Below are 20,062 nucleotides of genomic sequence, written 5' to 3' on the forward strand. Positions count from 1 at the left end.
TTTTCCAAAACACTGTATTTTGGGGTTTTATTAAGGTTGGTATCATTACTTGGGTAACTACATTAAATTTCTGCAGGTCTTTGGGGACTGGCTCCTCTTTCCCTAGTGAACAACCAAATTAAAACTGAAAGCCAAACACGCATCAGTCTGGGCACTGACTGATGAACACAACCTTTCCCAACAAAGGATCCACTCCCTCATCTACCCTGCCCCTCAGGTCTGACCCTGAACATCTCAGCTTTTTAAACACCTACGAAGTTATTTGCAAGTGCAGGTATTATTTTCAGCATAAAAAGTTGACAGAACTACTCCATAAATAATACTGACCACGTAAATGGAGCAGGAGAAGCGTTTCCTCGAGTGGAGGGATGCTCTGTGTGTGTGAGCATCGTTCCCGACCCCTACATTATTTTATAAAACATTAGGGATTATCAGGCACAGTACAGCTTCAGCAGTGTTGAGGATATAAACATATGAAAAAGACAGAGGCCCAACGAGGTGCTCAGTGCACAGAACAGGTCTTGAAGAGGCTTTGATCCATTCTAAACGCAAATAAACCCAGCTTATTTCCCCACAGTTAAGCCTAGGCTTTTATGCCTTTCCCATGAGAAAAGAAGTTTTGGAATTATGTACTCTGTCAGAATCTAATTTGGGAATAAATAATTTTTCTGAAATTCCTTTGTGATGCATAAAAGCTGCCAATTCTTTTCCTGAGGCAGATGTCTTGTTGAACAGTAACTGCTCCGAGTCCCAGGTTTCTGAAAAATTAAGGATGAAACAGAAAACCCCTGTGAGGGAATACCATAATGGGGTGGAAAAGGAAAAAATCCAACCTAACAACCCCACAGGACATAGAGAAGATCCTTTAGTTACAATTTATTGAAATTTCAAGTCAAGAAAATATGAACTGTTAACAAGGAAAGATAATTTCCAGCTTTAGTGGCCATAAATCACAGAATCAGCTCAAGAGCAACTACATCATAACCTGCTACTTACTGAAGAGGAGGTCAGATTTCTTAATCTATTTTTAAACTTGGGATGAAGAAAAAGAATAGGGTGCCCCTTGAACAGGGAAAACAATTAATTAGTTTTACTAACAATGCTGGGGTTTGTTGTGGAATTTTTTTAAGAAAAAACCTTGAATACCTCTGACTTCTTAAGACAAGGTCAGTATTAGTCATGAGTTGTGGATTAATGGCAGACAGGTAGATTGGTATTTGTGAACAGTAATAGCAGAAATACACTGCACTTCAAACAAGCTTTTCTCCATTTACCCAGATATTAAACATGCTAAAAATCTAATGCAGTTGGCCAGCGGAATTTGGTATCAAAAATATAGGCTAACATTCATCATATTTAGTATTCAAACTTTTCCACAGCCATGAAACAGATCCTAAAGGCTGGAATAAATTAAACGTAAAATGACAAGTTCTTCTAGCCCCAATATGTTCACCTCAAGAGATTTAAAGACGTGTAACTCACAACTGACTGCAGCATTATGCATGAATGGAGTTCTAAAGAAAGCTTAAGAAAGTTCACCCTCAGATTAAAAACTCAACTCTGCCTGGCCCAAGCAGTTCCACATCCACCTCTGCTCACTAAAGCAGCCTGAAATGAGCCTGTGGGAACCTGCAGGTAAATAACCATTTTGATTGCAGGGTATTGAAAAAAATGGAACCCCCCCCCCCCTTTTTGCCAATCCAAAGTCCCAGATAACATGTTTCTGTGCACATGAATGCAAAACCAGAATATGTGTGAACCTCCAAGAGCCACATCGACTCCCACACTCCTGCACTACCCCTGCCCTACTGGCTGCTGATCTGCAAAAAAAGCCTCCTTTCCTCATACCCCTACACCATCTTATTCTAAAATAAAACAAGAGCAACATCAGTATGAAAAAATGCAAACCACAGCTCTGAGTCTTTAAGAAGCCATCTTAGCACATTTTTGATCAGGAATAATCAAACTGCAGTGTCTGAGGACAAATGACAGAAATCAGTTACTAGTGTAAACAACATCAGGTGCAAAAGGGCAGTATGAAACCATCTTCACCTACAGTTTTTTTTCAATAATTAAAGACCAATTAGCAGGGGGAAAACAATCAGATGTTCCTCATTTTAAAAAATGATATACTAATTAAAACAAATTTAACACTTACAAATTTAATTCAGAACAAGGGCCTATGAAGTGGATCAGAAACCAACTGTACTCACTTTGGCACCTCAAGATTTAATTTCAGGTGAACTTTGAAGTTAGGCAGCTAAATTTTCCAGAAGCACCTAGATCACTTAGATGCCATATCGGAATTATTTTTAAAGAAGAAGAGGATGTGAAATTCTTGCCTTTTGTGGCTACTTCCTACCAAGACCCATCTCTCAAAAGCCATGAAAGAAATTAAGCAACAAACAGTGTCTGACAAACATTACTTTTGGTATTCTAAGAGGCAAGGCTCTTCTTATTTGTTAAATATTAGGGAAGGAACACCCATGATCTCAGCCCCTACAGACACTGGGCATGGCCACTCAGAACAGGAGTGACTGCAGCTGCAGACAGCCCTGATTCACTGTCCTAGGCAGTGACACAGCATCGTCACTGTTCTCATCCTGTTTTCCATCTGCAACTGAAAGCATCAGGAATGTGAGACCAATGTAGAAATTCCCATTTCTTTTTTCACTGTTCTTTATGTCAATCTGCAATAGTGGTGTGATTTATCATGAAGTAAAAGAGGAATAAAGCAACAGCAATATCTCAGAGCTGCTGAGGCAGGAGGGAAGGAGGAGTGTGTTCCTGAGACAGCCTGGAAAAGGTGGCCAGAGATGGGGTCAGTCATTAGGGCAGCGTGCTGCTTTACTTTTACAAAATTAAAGACTGGGCATTATTCCTGAGTCACCATTCTGTCATCATGGTCCCTTCAGGGCCCAGGAGGCAGTGAGGTGACAACCAAGGGACTACAGGGGCAGTGCAGTGACCCTTGGTCCAGTGTCACTGTGGGACCTGAGACTCAACTCACAACACGAGACCCCGGTGGGCACACGAGCAGCTCTGACAAACACACCTCAGCCCCAGGAACTCTGCAACAAGGGACAGATTGTTTTCCAAGCCTGCAAGTTATCTCTTCCCTGAATTTATACAACTTTCAGTTTCTGCTACAGGAACCACCCTCAATGCAGACATTCCATCTCTGCATCCCTGCGTCCCACTCTGTACCATACCTCAAATCTGACTGGAGGTTTTCATGAACAAAACCTACACTATCTAGGTATTAGTGCTGTGGATTTTGGCAGAGACATCTCCATCTGTATTAGCTATACCCAAAGTTCAATAAGAAGTGGTATTGATTTTTCCCTTCAAGCACATATATATTTGATGAAAAACTCACTCATGCCTCCAAAAGCTGCCTAGACATTAAGCTGATCCCCCTTCTGCCTTCAGCATCTGCTCTTTTTTTTCCCCTCAAAATGAAGGTGTACCAAGGGTCTTTTGACAGAATATTAAGAATAGCATGTACGCAGAAGTGATATGCCTATAATACATGGAAGAGGCACATGACACTGTCAGTGCCATCAGCCTCCTTGACCAGATTTTCCATACCCTGCAATTTACCTTTTTTTTTTTTAAACTGGGAACTGTTCCAATATCTGAATCATCAAGACAAGTCTTTTCTTTCACAGAAAGCTCTGAAAAATAAAAACAAGCTTCTTTCCTTGCCTGTAGAAATTGGAATATTTTGCCTAACTCAAATTATCCCACACTAAGGACAACTTTGAATAAATGCCAAGTTCTGATACTTCATCAGTGCTTAAATCTAAAGGCATATTTATACTACTGTAAAGGAAAAATTCCCAGAGATTGGATGATTGTGCCTGCCATAACACAGCCCCAGACAGCTCCTACACATTGCAAAGTCACCTGCATCTCTAGAAGTAATTGCATTGTTGATCTTAGAAGATTAAAGCAGCATACCAAATGTTCCTCTTGCTAACTTGGCACTCTACAGAAGGTCTGACTGGTAAAAGGAGCCTGAACACACCTGTACAAGAATATATAATGACATTCAAAAATACATTTAGAAGTAGTTTAAAAGAACACTATTTTGCTTTTCTGTATAGCACACAGGAAATAAAAAAGCTATAATAAAGTTTCTATTTTGTGAAGGAATCATCCTCCCAAGCTGTATGCAAAAATCTGCCTGACTGCCTAACCCATACATAAAAACCTTACAATTTAAAGCTGTTGGCTTTGTACAGTAGAAGCAGGAGAGTCTACTGAATAAACTCTTATCAAATGGGCTGAGAGTCACAAGGGATCCAATTAAGATAAAAAGTTCAAACCCAGGACATTTCCTCTTCTTTCTGACTGTTCAGGCCAACATCAGACATCTGTTCTCGCTAATTTTTTAATTAATCCCCTTTGAAGCAAACTATTCAAAACCTGACAATACCTCATCTGTCTGATAAGGACCCCCCCTCCAGCAGAAGGTGCTATTTTGAATTAAAATGCTTCTCCACTGATGCAGTGGGAAACACAACCACAGCTTTGTGTAGAAAAACCAGTTTTGCTGAGTCAAGCTAAAACATTAGCAGAGATGGAAATACACCCTGTCTTGTAACTGCAGGCCACTATTACACAGGCAGCTGCACTGAAATGGTCTGCAGCTTGTCCCACAAGTGACCTCTGCTCTGCTTTCTGCAGAATTAACCAATCACAGCAACTACTTCTGCTAGATCAGTGTCAAACAAATTAGATAGGATGGCTTTGCACAAAAAGAAACTCACTGTCTTTGGTTACCTTTACCTCGCCTCAAACAGATTCTATGCACATAAAATTCTACTCACCCATTTCCAGTAATGGGAGCATTATTTGAAAATAAAGAGATGAATAGAGATGAAGAAGTCCATGACTTCTCCAGATGACATTATACTTTAATAAGTACTGCACAAATTGCTCACAACATTTTGAAAAATTTTCAGTATTTCTCAGACTCTAAAAAGCTCCCATCATCTTTCTTTTCCTACAATATTTATAAAGCTATGATGTTTTTACTTTGCAGAATTGCCATTTAACATTCTTGAGTGATGCTACTCAAACCTTCCCAAAGCCATTTCTCTCCTGTAAATCTCAAAGCCCATTTTCTGCCACTCCAAGACTTAGAAACTCTAAAGTAAGCCTACATGCATGAGTGGTGCATGCTTGAGGCATTATGGACTTACAGGACTGGAAATCACACAGTGTGAGTAGTGCCATGCCCAATTATTTTAGATAAACCAACCTAATGCCTTGGCAGAAGGGAAAATGGCTGCAGTGTTTATTCACTCACAACTTCCACCACCTTTTGCTTCCTTCATTTATCAGTCCAGAGACTTCTCAAGCAAGGACACCCCTCTCTCTCCTCAATATCTAAACCACCTTATTTGTTTCTTATCTTGACCAGAAAACCCCTTTGAGAAGTTCTTGTGGACCCCATCTTGCTTTTAGAAGGTACACATGGATACAGATCAATCCAGAAGAATATTTAAACATTTTCCAGGCCAAATGCCTTCAACTGCTTAAGTGATGTGCTGGAGCAGAGCCAGTACCACACTACCCTGCAAGGCCACAAAGAACATCAGCAATATCCTTCTCTCCTTTGTGAGGTCTACTTGCAAGGTAAGGTTGGTTAAAATAAATTCCCTCTGTCTTTGAGTGCCCTCTAATGACCTAGGACAGCACACACAGAGAATTTGCCAAATATTTTAAGGGATTGCAAATTAAAAAAAAAAAAGGAAGGGGGTGCAGGGGAAAGAAAAGACATCTGCTACACCCACAAGACATTTGTTAAATTATGGTATATGTTAAACATTCTACAGATACAAATGTGGTCTCAGTTATGTCCTGCTGAAAGAACAAATGCTCAATTGTGCTCTTGGCACAATACTTGAGCATGGCTGCTGATGTCCTGGTGCACAAGGAATTTTCCCTTTCTAAGAATAAGTATAGGTAATCTCATCTCCCTTGTAACTCCAGCCATGGAGAAAAGATAAGAAAATAGATCTAAGGAAAGTTTCCAAAACCAAAAGAAATGATACAGGGATTGCAGTTACATACATTTAAAGAAAATAACTGCAAAATCATGACTGTACATCACATTTAAGAAGACACTAATAAAAGCACACAGTCTGGATATTTGCCTTCTGAACCACACACTTGTATTTTCCTTTAGGAAGACAAGACTTTAGCACTTGAAATAAATACATTATAATTAAAATACAGTAATTTTCCACCCCTTTTTAAGAACTGATACACACCAAGGCAATAGTGACTCCACACTTCAAGGAGACAATACAGTTTTTACAACGTGTTTTGACAAAAGGTCTATTTATTATTATTTCCATACTGTGAATTGATGTGTTATATCATAACTCTCAACAAAATGAACATGGATTTACACATGAGACACTAACAGCTCCAAAAGGAGCTGTTAAAGACCATTGAATAAAAGAACACTAAATGTAAGGATTCAGTGAACTGCAGAAACTGAGACCTAACAAATACTGTAAATGCACGTAATACTAAATTGTACCAAACTACAGTCCACTTTTATGACAAATAAATAGATAAATCATTGAGTGTCCTTACCAGAACTACTCTCTGAAACCCCACAAAATTGTGATGTGGCAGCAGTACAGCCCTTGGTATTACACCACCTGTAACACAAACCATATTATGATAGTTTCTATCAATATTTATTTTAAAGGACGAAAAAAGGATAAAAGCTATTTTTCTACCAGTCTTTTTACTGAAAGAATTAAAACAACATTCAGTTTCCTACTGATAACAATATATGCTTAGTTAAGAAAATAAACAAACAAAAATTAGAGACCTTAATTATTTACATGGAATTTATTTAAAAAACAAATTACAGTCACAGTTTATACTATATCCTCTTCTCACTCTTTTAGTTGAAAGCAAATCCCCACCACAGGACAGCACATCAGCTTCAAAGGAATTTCTGTTCTTTTTGCCTGTCCACATTGACAAAGGGGAACTTTATGAGACTCCAGAAAAAGTTTACAAAGGTTTCAGTATTGATGCAATAGATATTGCAGTGTTAACCAACACAAATAAAATGATTGAATAGGAAGATAAAAACTAAGAAACACAAGGCCATGATCAAACCATCCAGTGTTGTCAAAAGTGACCATGCAGAAGCTGAATTTCACACCAACAAATTATAAAGAGCCAGTTATATGAACAATCCTTAAAATACCCTCATGAAATTAATTTCTACAGGTGGCTTCAAAATGAAAACATTACACACCTGTGATCAAAATAATTACTGATCCTGTATTTGTGTAACATGCTGATTCCTACCACCAATATTCATGACAGATTAAATCATTAGAAAGTGATTTTATGTAAACTAAGGGATTAAGGAGAAGATTTGAAGGCAGAAGCACAGGAACACTGTCTGGGCACCACAAGAAAAGAATCCACATGTCAAAAAAATGCTGTTTGAAGCAGGATGCACTCAATAGTGAACCAGCTAACTCTGCCCTCTGGAAGAGGATCTGGAAAGGAACAAACAAGTTTCTAAGTACTAAACTCCAGCTACAAAGGCTCACAAAATACATTACAAAAACTTCCAAAGCACCTCCTTAATACTAGGATTAAAACCAAGGAAGGCAACACATGCTTTAAACAGGACTTAGCATTTCAGACTTTTCATCATCCTAAAAGCAACCACTGACCTCTAAGGAACCCTCTGCTATTTAGTCTGTTGCTAAGCTCAATAAGACTTGAATTTTTTTTTTCCTCTTTTGACTGGGGAGCCACAGGGTATTTTGGTCAGCAATCATTTTCCATGTGTCAGTTCCCAAGAGAATCAAGTAAACTACTCCTCTTTCCCTCCTGAAAAGCCTCCAACAGCCAAATGCACAATAATCTCCAAGAGCATCATACCACCACCCTGGATTGGAAAAGTGTCCTGGTCCTCTTTTAACACTGACAGTAGTTCACAAGAACTAAGTGAAAAGGTCCTGACCCTCCATTAATGTAATTTTAATTCCCTGCTAGGCTATTATGCACTGCTTTGATCATTTCTAGAAACCTAACTGTACATGCCAACTGCATTGCTAAAATTTGATTTGGAAAAAACAATCAGAAGCAAAGTTTAAAAAGCTTATAAAATTTTAACTCCAAGTGCAAAAGGTCATTAAAAGGGGATGTTGATCCTGCTGGCTGAACAAACAAGGCAGAGCAGTAAGTTTCAACTTTTATGCTTTGAACCTTGTACACTTTATGTTTACATTAAGGATTTTTCATTCATTTGGAACAAACTCTGCTCAAGTAAATAACTGGAATTACCCCAAAAATGAGGCCAAACAACAGAAAGAACCTGGAGGCTCTACAGGAGAGCAGAGAACCACCACACCCTAAATAGGAGCTGCTTGAAGAGGAATTCCTTTCCTTTCCCCAGAAGGAAAGGAATACACAGAAAACACAAAACACACTGAACAGAATTTCACCATTGCATGAACCTCAGCCATGGCATGGAGAGGGCTGAGGGAACAGCAACAATTAAATGCATGGCCTAACTTAGCAGGGCTTTTAGGAATGACTAAGCAACAAAAGTAATTTTTCAGATGGATCTTGATCATCAGCTACTTCTGCAGGCACTTGCAGCTCATAACATGACCATCAGAGAATCCACTAAAATATAATTTTTATGTGTTTCAAACTAATAAATAAGAATAAAATAAAAATTTTAGCATGTGCTGCAGAGACACATTACAAGACTATATATACACACACACACATATATACACACATATAGATAATATTAGTAATGTGAATAGAATTTGTGGCAAAAAACCCCTTCACATACAGTGAAGAATGCAGGATAAAAACTTCACATTTAATTATATTTCTACCAATTGATATGAAGAAATGAAGCCCATCTCAGGGTGCTCACCTATAATCACAGGGCATAATTTCCATTAGTAGGTGTAGTAGATTGCTTCATAGTTACTTAGTATTTTATTTTTCTTTCTTACAAGATGCCTATCTACATGTACTTCAGAAACCTGAAGAGAATCAAACTGTAAACCTACAGTCTCATTAAAGAAAAAAAGAGTTGATCAAGAGAAGAAGGAGTAAAGAAATTTTCCAGCCTCAGGGAGAGGACTAGAACAGAAAACACTGCAAAAATGTGCAGGGCTTGAGAACCCAACATTTTACATGATGCTAACAGGCAAGCTTAACAACTGTGTCTGTTACTAAAATGCTCACACTCCATAAGAATTTGTGCATCATGAGCATGAAATCTTCCCCTCTGCAGCTTAAAATATCTGTGCATTTAAAAACCATCTGCAAAAATAGACATAACTTCCCCACTGCAAAATTAATTAGAGAGCAGGAATTTCATCTCACTACCACCAATACATGTGATGATGCCACATGTATACACATTGCACTTGCTTTGGCACTGGAGAGCAACAGAGATGGTAAATTTAATAGGATTCTGTGAAAATGTCACTTTCTTGAGGAAGCTGATGAATATCAGTGAAGGTGGAGGATGGGCACCAGAAAAGGCCATTGGTGGGATTTTTTCCACAACTTGTTTTGATTTTTCTTCTCTTGCATTTCTTTTAAACTAGATCTTGCTGTTGGATTGGGACTTAATTTTTAAATTAAAAAAAAAAAAAAAAAGCAAAAATAATAAAAAAGTTTTTTTTAACAAACAAAGTAATTTTTTGGTTTTTTTAATGACTGACTAGGGTTTTGCTTGTTTGGATTTTAAACCATATGTAGTTAGGGGAAACAAGACAAAAAACTAAACTATGTGGTCATAAAAAATACTGATGTGCATTTTATAAACTGAATGTGGCCCATCAGGGAGAGAGGAATTACCCACTTTTAGGAAGTATTGTTTACTGCTGCCTTCCCATTAGACCACCTGTTAATAATATTTGATGTTGTTTCTTTCTGTGCAACGAGTATGACTATAAATGAGATACTTCATCTGCTTGCTACAACTTATTCCCTCTAATGCCTCTATTTCAAAGACCATCCAAGCAACAAATGACACCAGCCTCAAGGCAATGTCCCAAGTGAATGTGCATCTTTGCTGCTCTTCCTTACCCACTGTCATTTCCATAATTCATCCTCTTAACGATTTACGAAGTGCTGAGGATATTTTCAGAGCACATCGATGGTGTTCAAAAAGTCTTTCAGCTGACTGACTGCCAAGGGCACATGAAGGAAGCAAGAAGTGTGTACAACTATTTTGGAAACAAGATGCTGAAATTCTCATTCTTTCTAGTTGACAGATATTCCAGTTCTTTGGCCAGACCATAATGCATGCTATTTGGCTTAAAGCATTTAAGTTTTATAAGGATATGCTTATTGAAAAAAATCAAACACGGGAATAATTTTTTCAAAACTGAAAGGCAGAAGTATATAATTTTTAAAGACTGCCTCCAATAGTACTGTTTCATGACTGGTGGTGCAAATACTACAGCCAGTATTTTGCATACTCATTAAAAACAATGTCTGGAGCTTGCAGCTCTTTTCCAAAAAAAAAAAAAAAAAAACAAAAACACACCCTTCAAAATGTAAGCCACTCAAAAGCACTGTAAAACTGGTCATCATTCTCATTCCTGAAAATCCTCCATTTTACCAATTTATTTACCAATTTGGTAAATAAATCCTTTTTTTTTTTCCTTTTCTCCCTTGCCACTCTACACAATCTCTAGCAGCTTTATTTAACGCCATCAACCAATATCACTGTCAGCACTCTGAGAGCAGAAGGCTGCTCTGTACTTCGTGCCTGCCTCTGAATTCATGACCAGAGATTCACCCTCACCACGCACAGAGAAGGAGCAGCCTTCATCTTCCCATTTACCCCCATTAAGTCAGTGCCATCATGTTCTCCCAGGAGAAAAGTGCAAGAGCTGAAACCCCGCAAGCGACAGCAGCCAAGGACACTCAGAAATAAGGGCTGCCCTTGCTGCTCTTGGGCTGTGAAAAGGAAAGCTCCAAACTGCAGGGCAGTGACCGTGTACTGCTGGAGTCTCCCCTCCTTTTGAACAGATACCAAGCAGCTGGGATGGAGCACATACCTCAAACCGGGCTTTAATTTGCTTGGAAATGCATGTAAAAATGGTGGGACTTGGTCCTAAACTGGACCAAAAGCAGGCTGTATCATAATCCTGTCAAATCTAATTAAAGTCCATATCACTAAAATAGAGACTTGCCAGCATAGGTACAAATGTCACTTGGCAGCCACAGTGGTTCTCAAACCTGCAGCAGGAACATAGCTCAGGACAGAAAAGTGTAAAAATACACTGATTGAATAGCCTGATTGCTAGAATATAGAAGATTTTACTTTGTTTTATAGTGTTGTAGTAACACCTTACACCAGGGAACCAGAGGTTCTTGGATTTCAGAGATCCAACTCAATTAATACACGGAGTTACCACATCCATGGCTCCTGCACTCTGCCAGGAGACTTGAGCTCAGGTTTGTAGTGAAAATAAGCAGGCAGCATTAACCTAGTCACCATTTATGCATAAATTACAATGAACCCTCCCAAATCTTAGCTTTAAAAGTGACAGCCCAAAGGATTGTGACTGCTTCTGTCAGTACTAACAGCAAAAAGAAGGTGCCTGACATTGTCTTAAATGCAGGTCTTGTAAGCTGTCTCTCATCTCCTCACAGAGAAAACCATCTTGGGACAGATGGGCTCAGAAAGCCCACTGAACAACTCAAACCAGACCTACGCATGCCCACGGTCCTGCTCTGTGGAAAAGATTTTGACAGGGAAATAAGAGTCAATTTTTCTTCAATTTTGCAAGCATTGCAGCTGTGTATTGCTTTATAATTTAGTTTATTAAAGGCAACAACTGTCAAAACTATACAAACTAATTTGTCGTGCGGCAATTTTACATTATTGGAATCTTGTTCTAATCTGACGAACGCACACGATCGCCTTCTAACCATGCCTATAATTGGGTTCTTGGCTCCACAGGCCTGAAGACAGTAATCCAAAACATCTTCCAATTATGCTGAAAAATATGCATGTTTGTGGGAAGCTACATTACTTAATTTTCAGACTCAATGGGCGAGAGGAGGGAAAAAAATGTTTGCAAAAGGACAATAATTTGTGGAGCTGCTCAGAAAATTGTGTGTTCGTGTAGGAAGACACCATCTCAAAACCTATAAACACCAAAGAAGCACTAGCAAAATGCTGAGGGAACATAAGAGAAACTGAAACAAAAACAGTAAAAAAATCCATTCAGATGGAAGACTGTATTCCAAGTCTACACATCCAAACCAAACAAGGATCCCAGACATTAAAATAGTCCCTACTCCAAAACTCATGTATGTGTGAGAGTCCCTCATGAACTTCACCTGTTTATTTCCAACACATGAACTGTCTATTGATCCTGCTCACAACCAGATGTGAAGTTCCTTGAATTTATTGGTAGATCAGAAGCAGCTCAAGACACAAGAACCTTGCACAGGAACCACTGCTTCACATTCTCAGCGTCTGACAGACACTTCCAGTGCACTACTAGGACTGACAGGTAATTTTTAAGATGCCTGAAGTGTTGTGACCTGCTATATTATTTGACAAACATGGTTTACAATTTTTAATACAAAAGGTTAGCAAGTAAACATTACAAGGGCAAGCAGGATTGCCCAGGTGCAGATATGCTTTTTACAGAGGAGAAAACAGTGAAGTTGCCACAGAATCATTTAGGTTGGAAAAGACCTCTGAGATCATCAAATTCAACCTACAACATAACACCATGTTAACACATGAAATGCAAAAGAATTTTTTCAAATTTTTTAAGTATTAAGAGGTTTTTTTGATTGCTTGAGAACAACAGAATGTAAATCTTGTCAGATTAAGACTGCACCTTTTGATGGGTTCTCATTATTACACAAGAATCAACAGGACTGTATTAAATACTGCCTGCAATAAGCATATACAGAGAGAAAAGATTCCCTGAGTCACAGGGAACTGAAAATAAAAACATGAACTGTCACACAAAGAGAGTCAGGAAAATATACAGGGACAAAAACTTCAAAACAACCCCCTGACAGTCACTTCCAACATGCTTCAAACTGACTCTGAAATCAGAGAACTCAAACCTGATGTATCCTGCAGAGTTTAAAGGTGTGCCTCATTTGGCCCCACACACAACCCTCAGCACCACTGGTGTCAGCTCTGTCCTTGGAGCTGGACAAACACTGCCAGCTGCATTTTATCAATGGACAACAACCTCAAGCACTTCTTGAAATGGCCTGGATCCCAAGCAATGCCTGGAACACCAAACTCCCCAGCTAAGATCCCTGCATGTATGAATCAAGATTTTCAGGACTGGTTCTCTGCCCAGAGCTGCCCTCTGCATAGCAAAGTACATCAGAGCCAGGAAAAAGAAACCACCTTCACCCCCCAAAAAAACCAACCAAACAAAACCAAACACAAACAAAAGCACTTTGAGATTGCAATCTCTGGATATCTGTAAGAAAACAGAAGGAGGATGCTTGCTCCAAGGGATCTGCCTATCCACAGCTGGTTGATTCACAGCAATGACATAGTGAACTATGCTGGAACATAGAGACAGCTTTGGGGAGACCAAATACAAAACAGCTCAGTACCTTTGGGAAGGTGCAGAAGCTAAAAGCCCCTCTATGCTTCCTCTATCATCAATGCCATGCCATGCCATGCCCTGCAACAAGCAAACAGCTGCAACCCCCACCCACCCTCTGCAGGGCAGGGTATTAAAAGGCAGAATGCTGTATCTGCTTGTTGTCACACACCTGCTGCTAATATGGGCTTTTCCTCACACCTGCAACAAATGCTGAGAAGACCTGAATGCAGCAGCTGCAAAGTGTGGGTGAAGGGAGCATGGGTGCTTCCACCAACAGGTGAGTCCCACAGGTAACTGCAGCAGGGTTTTAATCCAACAGGAAACACTTTCTAGGACACAGCTTAAACTTCCTAGGACAGTAGCTAGATGAACAATGCAAACTCTAGAGATGGAGAGAAACAATTTTTGTTCCCTGTGAATTGAGCACTCACAGCAAAGTTATTCACACAAGAGGGATGAGATGCAAAGAAAACACTCACAAATTCCACAGCTAACAGTCAAGGCCCAGATATCACAGCACTGCTCTATGGAGTTTGGGGGAATATATTTAAAAATGTTTGGCTACGTGACAAAACAGATCTAAAAATATCAGGCATATACGAAGTACAATGAATCTCTCACATAGTCTTCCTGTCTTATTATCAATTCAATTAAGAATTCATTAAAAGGACAAGTATTACATATGCTTATTAATTTACAGATGAATGTGAGTGTGAGAGAGAAGGCAGGAGACAGGGGGAATAGGTAGAAGAGACAAAACCCTATGTTGAAGTTTGTCCCATCAGAGCAAACAAAAACATCACATCTCTTTGGTCTAGTAACATACCTGCTGTGAGAAGCAATGAGCACTTGAAGGCATGTTTTATTCTGATCCCAAAGGATCAAGCTGCCTGTGAGATGCTCCTTCTTATTTAAATCCTCTTCATTTCGTCTATGAGCTACATAGTGAAAGGCTTTCAGTGAAAGCCTAAAAACTGCTCTGTATTCTACTTTAAACAGAGGATGCATACAGGAGTGATGCTGATTAGGACTCACAAACACAGGTGAGATGTAGACAATGCATCACTGGCTTTCCTCTTAGGCCTTGCTTCAAGAAGGAGACTTCCCTCGGTGGTTGAAGTGTTCTTACTTTGAAATTGCCATCCTCAAAAAGTGGCTTTGAAGAACATACTAACTTTGCTATCAAGCTTTTGATTGCAAAGGCTGAATGTTACTGAAGCAAAAGTTTCAGAATTAAACATACACGCAAAGGATACACAGCATAGATGAATAATAGATGCCTATAAATAAGCAGAAAAATAGACTTAAAATATCCACATAACTATTAATTAGTTATTAATATTAGATCACTGGTCTATTTCCTTTCAAATTAGCCACCCACTAGCAAAATGTCAATTGCAAAACAAGAGACTGTATTTATAGTACAACCTACTTTGAGTTTTGAGCGACATGTCAGCCACTGCTCAATTACAATACCCCTTTTGTGTGCCTTCCCAAATTAATACCTAACTTTCATTACAGGCAACTATATGTATAAAAGCCATATTGGATTTTAACAGCCTTTATTACATCACATAGGCTGGTGCAAACATTTCTCCATCTAGAAGTGTATGCAAAAGAAAATAAAAAGAAGCAGAGTTAAATAATACACTGGAATGAAGCTGGGTGGGGCACTGCACACAGTGATGCTAGGAGGAGTGAGTGTTCAGGAGATGGTCATAAGAAATTCCTGGATCTGATTTTGTTATTTCCCAGAGAAAGACACCATCAGGTGCAATACAACATACTGCTCCATCTTTAGACTGGATTTAAATGGAAGAGTCACCAACAAAGTGGGAAAACCCCAAACTCCTCTGGCAAAACTTGACTGAATTGGGAACTTCGGAAGAGGAGAGTTACATTTCAAAAGAATATCACCTATTTCACTGAGTTTTCTTCTAGCTTAGGCTTTGTAATTTGCCCTGAAAACAGTTCCCTTTATCTCTCCAGATGCCCGACACTATCTGCAGAAGAGCAGAAAAAAGAGCATCTTGCAGAGTATGCTCAGTGGAGATGGGAAGCTGGCAGGAGAAACCCTGCCAACACACACTGAATTGCCTCAAGCCTTCTGCTGAGAGAGAAGCAGGACTCATTGTTTCAGGTATGCCTGCCACAGAGAGAAAGCAGAAATTGAGACAATTGCATAGAAACAGCTCTTGAAACAAGCTTAAGACTAAGGAACACCATCCCATCAACAAGAGGGGACCTGTATTCATGTCTCAGTGGATAATAATCCATTTTTACAGTTGTACAGCAGAATAATTTGGAATAGTCAGAAATGGTGGAAAGACAGACTTGAAGAGAAACACAGAAATCATTGCTGTTCAGCTCTTCTCTTGATATAAAATCACATCACTTCCCAGCAGCTTACAGGAGCACATGCCTAATAATGCCATTTACAGAACTTCCTTCTACAGCTAATTCTTTGAATCTTGAAGAAAAAAAAATTAAAGATTCATCCTCCTAGCCTTAAGATTGACACAAAACCAGGAGGCCTCTGCCAGCAGTTTAATTTCTCCTGTATTTATGCATACCAAAGTACTTGCACAAAGAAATCAATTGGAGCTGTAACTAATATTGCACGTTGCCAATTCACCCTTAACTCCAAGGGGAGTGAAGAGAATCCTGTTATTAAGATAAGTTATTAAGATCATCATTTGCTGTCTGGGAACAGGATTGTCAGTGGTTTTCCATTTCATAAATTTTTTTTTAATCCTAAAATTCACTCTAACACTATAACTACTAAAAACTGGAAGAAAAAAATCAGGAAAAGGAAACAGAATCTGTAAGAAATAAATACAAAGCTAGCTGGGATCCAAAGCCACTGTCATCACGTGGGCTATTTTTATATCCATTTTACACTTCATGTTTTCTAGTAACTGCCACATTATAAGCAAAAAAGCTGCAAGGTACTCAAAAAGAAGGTAAGAAGGAAGACATGAATGTGGTTTCATTCATCCCCTGATAGGTTTTTTCTTTATATATACTAAAAATATTTAAACCTTAAGGAGATAATTTAAAAATGTTCAGGATTAGAGTGGGCTTCACCAACTAAGTAAAAGTCTCTATTATCAGCAAATTTCACTCCAGCAACAGCTGTAGGAATCCGCGTGTCTTACAGTTACAAATAAAAACTGGAGCCCAGCAATTAATAGGCAGTTTTGCCTCTGGAGCTGTAACACCAGAACCACCTTACACCAGCCCTGCTTTATATAAAACCAGCACCAAGTCAAGACCTAGTTCATTTCTTCTGGTTTTTCTCCTATTCCAAATCATTTTACTTGCAATACTCATACTATAACTTGTAAACACTATTGGCAGTAGGAAAATATAATTTTCTGTTTCGGGTTTGTTTTTTTTTTTTCTGGTAGATTTACCCAAGGCAAAACTGGCTTTACCCAAGGCAAAACTGTCCTCCCTTTTTAAGAGAGAAGGACATGTGTCATCATTTTTTATGGTTTCATTTAATCTTTACTAGAAATAGGGATAGAATTTAGAGGTTTAGGCATGCTGTGGAGATGAAGATGAGTGGTTTTCTAGTAAGTCCTGCCTTATACAGATCACTGAAAAAATCCACACCAAAATTTTCTTCAAATCACAGGGGAAAAAAAAAAAATCAAGTAAACAATGGACACTTTACCCCTTTTGCTGACAGATTAACAACCTTTCATAAATAGTACATTTTCAGACTGCTATTATTTAGCCCACAGGTTCCATGACACTGCTGAGGGAATGAATTTCCACCAGACAAACCACAGACTCCTCAGTCAGCCTAAGGTGGATCTCCTGGTAAGAGGATTCTCTCTCCAAGATGCCACAGAAGCTGCCTTTCCGCTGAATTTAACCTAATTAATTGAAATTATTGTCAATGACTATCCCGTTATATAACCACAGGAACAATAAATCCTTTGCCATCTTGCTCTGCACCTGAATTGCAGCTGAGAAAAGAGCAAAATCCAATGACCCTGTGCACCACAGCAGGAAAAGCAGCCAGGGTTATTCCTGAACACAACCTCTGCATAACTCGTGGGCTGCAGGGTATGGAAGGCAGTCAGAGGCACAAGGATGAGCCAGCACTGTCAACTGATCATGGACTTGAACTTCAGCTCCTTAATCTGCTAGAGAAGCTACTCAAAATACACTGAAAATGTTATTTTCTGCCTCAGGTCATGCTAACTGGTCTGTCTGTTCAGCATAGCCACACTGGGTAAGAAGAAGCTCACTGTAGATATGCCACAAGATACAGTACTGAAAAACAAAACCAGCTCATTTTGTCATGAAGAAAACTGAGAGCATGTCTAAGCAGTTAAAGGTTTGTAGGGCTTTCTAGGCCTGCCATACTTTAGGTTTATACATACATACTATAATTTTAGAAATGCTTTGAAAAGTTAATAGCAGATCCGTTGCTCCCTTTTACATTAAGAAGCAAACTGTTTAAGCATTAACTACCCTTGACAATGCAATTAAAACCTGACCCATTTTCTAGACACAAACGACCTGCATTTTTCACAGCACAGCCATATGTAACCAAATTCATCTCTATTTACTCTGTCCCTCAGTTCCACTTGTAATTCTGAAATATGATAAAAAACCAAAATAAAACAAAAGGGTACCAGAAATCAGTGCCTGGGAGGGAAAGGAGCAGGTACTGTGCAGAGGAGGGGTGGCCACCCCCTCAGCAGTGACTCCATGACTTGTAGAGAAGGAAAAGTCAAACAAGTCTATGTGCAAAGGTTTTATTACTGTTCTGCACTCTAAAACAGACAGCAAGTGAATTACAAGGCTGCAAATCCAGGATTATATAAAACCAAAAAACCTCTGGCAGTCATCATCTTTACTACTGAGCATAAATCACAAAATGCACTGATAGAACCCTTGTAAAATCTCTGATGTGGTTTTATACACACTTGGATAAAATGGAGTGGTACAAAAACATCTACGGAGCACACAGGCAATTAAAAAGCAACACATGATGCAAGGGACTTTACTCATTTCACTTAAAATGTTGCTGTTCTACTTCATGTACATCTCTCTCTGCTCAAGGAATGTTCAGAACAACTCAAACCAGACATAATGAACATTATTACTGCCACCATTTATTTGAATAACTGCATCATCCAAAAGATCTCTTTTTAAGATGGGGCCCCCATTGTGCTAAGGTTGCAAAAACAGGTAGGACTTTGTTCCTGTGTTGAAGAGATCATAATCTCACCAGACAAGGTCAATAAACAACACCAAAGGTCAACAGCAAAGTCTCCTGTCCAGGACTTCTGTTGTTTTGTTTTAACATATATTCCCTTAGACCATCTGCTACTCTCTCTTATGACCATGGTCCTCCAGAGAGTCAGTACCACTGCTGCTGCCAGGTCTGTCCTCCTAGCACACCCATTAAAAAAATAATTCCTCTTCTGTGGGAGACAGAATACACTGAAGTTTTCAATGATAATGGAAGCGCTGAGATGTAACACAGCTTTTCTAGAAATTCCTGAAAGTGCCAGTTACTCCTGTCTTAAGATAAATACAATGTTGAATATTGTCATCTTTATCTAAATTCAGTAACTTCTCTGGCCAGTGGAATGAAATATTTTTAGCATCGAATTAGGATTAAATGCTAGCCCTTGGTTTATTTTAGAAAAAGAGCAAGATGAAGAGCTATGTAACAAGTCTGTCTGTGTCTGAAAAAAAACAACAATATAGAGCTAGCAGTGAGGGGATGGGATTCTCTTGTTTTCTAACCATATTCCTAACCAGACTCCTACAGACAGGTCCTTGCTCAGCCCCAGTGAGCCCAGCAGAAACACCAGAGCTGAGCCAGCAGGGAAGTGATTTGCAGGAACAGGCTGAGAGAGGGAAGGTAAAAGCATCACAGGAAAAGGCACTTTTTTCTGTTCCTGGCTCTGGCTGTTGGGCTGACTTAGGGAATGCCTTATTAAACAGCATTCTGAAGCTCTAGAAATTTGCAGCCATTATCCTAGTGTGAGGCAAAATGTTACACAGGCACTTCTGCCTGGCTATGATTCTTTCTTCACTCAGCAAATATTTAGTAGGTTTAAGGTTCCCAAAACAAATTATTTTTTTCCTAGGTGTTACTGAAACAATCCATACAGCTCACTTAGATTCGACTCAAAGTGATAAAAAGATGCATTTCCTACAGTGAAGACCACACTTTACAGATCTTCCAATCCTCCTGTACTAAGATAAAATGAGAGAAGTAAAAAGAAGCAAAACCCCTACTTCAAAATGCTGCGTTTTGGAGGAATTTATGGCATTCACACATTACAACAGAAACAACTGTCCCCCTCCCCCTTTTCAGTATATTCCTTTTCATTTAACCCAAGATGTCTGTCATGAAATCCTCCTAGGAATTCATAGCAAGTTAGGGA

General features: G+C 39.0%; 1 protein-coding gene across 5 annotated transcripts in view; it reads right to left on the reverse strand.

Annotated features, from left to right (window-relative positions):
* The window catches only part of TBL1XR1 (TBL1X/Y related 1), a 108,248-nt gene that overhangs the window by 31,801 nt on the left and 56,385 nt on the right, over window positions 1-20,062 (reverse strand). For 3 of the 5 annotated variants that reach the window (XM_018912782.3, XM_018912784.3, XM_050977828.1), the window contains exon 3: window positions 6,616-6,683. The exons of the other annotated variants lie outside the window; for them this stretch is intronic. The gene's annotated coding sequence lies outside the window, so the exon portion shown is untranslated. The remainder of the gene's footprint in view (window positions 1-6,615; window positions 6,684-20,062) is intronic. 5 annotated transcript variants of the gene reach the window in all.

Source organism: Serinus canaria, chromosome 9, assembly GCF_022539315.1.
Source record: "Serinus canaria isolate serCan28SL12 chromosome 9, serCan2020, whole genome shotgun sequence".
In the NCBI taxonomy this organism is placed as follows: Eukaryota; Metazoa; Chordata; class Aves; order Passeriformes; family Fringillidae; genus Serinus; species Serinus canaria.